Source organism: Scylla paramamosain, chromosome 5 (assembly GCF_035594125.1).
Source record: "Scylla paramamosain isolate STU-SP2022 chromosome 5, ASM3559412v1, whole genome shotgun sequence".
In the NCBI taxonomy this organism is placed as follows: Eukaryota; Metazoa; Arthropoda; class Malacostraca; order Decapoda; family Portunidae; genus Scylla; species Scylla paramamosain.
The window spans coordinates 1,487,431-1,488,337 of NC_087155.1; positions in this window are offsets into that span (position 1 = coordinate 1,487,431).

The window sequence follows — 907 nt, forward strand, 5'->3', positions numbered from 1 at the left end:
TAATCCCTCAAACTACCGTCCTATTGCTTTAATTTCCTGCCTATCTAAAGTTTTTGAATCTATCCTCAACAGGAAGATTCTTAAACATCTATCACTTCACAACCTTCTATCTGATCGCCAGTATGGGTTCCGTCAAGGCCGCTCTACTGGTGATCTTCTGGCTTTCCTTACTGAGTCTTGGTCATCCTCTTTTAGAGATTTTGGTGAAACTTTTGCTGTTGCCTTGGACATATCAAAAGCTTTTGATAGAATCTGGCACAAAGCTTTGATTTCCAAACTACCCTCTATCCTTTACCCTTCTATCCTTCCCTCTGTAACTTCATCTCAAGTTTCCTTTCTGACCGTCCTATTGCTGCTGTGGTAGACGGTCACTGTTCTTCTCCTAAATCTATTAGCAGTGGTGTTCCTCAGGGTTCTGTCCTGTCACCCACTCTCTTCTTGTTATTCATTAATGATCTTTTAAACCAATCTTCTTGTCCTATCCACTCCTACGCTGATGATACCACCCTGCACTTTTCCACGTCTTTTCATTGACGTCCAACCCTTCAGGAGGTAAACATATCACGCAGGGAAGCCACAGAACGCCTGACTTCTGATCTTTCTAAAATTTCTGATTGGGGCAGAGCAAACTTGGTATTGTTCAATGCCTCAAAAACTCAATTCTTCCATCTATCAACTCGACACAACCTTCCAGACAACTATCCCCTCTTCTTCAATGACACTCAACTGTCCCCCTCTTCTACACTGAGCATCCTCGGTCTGTCCTTTACTTATAATCTGAACTGGAAACTTCACATTTCATCTCTAGCTAAAACAGCTTCTATGAAGTTAGGTGTTCTGAGACGTCTCCGCCAGTTTTTCTCACCCCCCCAGCTGCTAACTCTGTACAAGGGCCTTATCCGTCCAT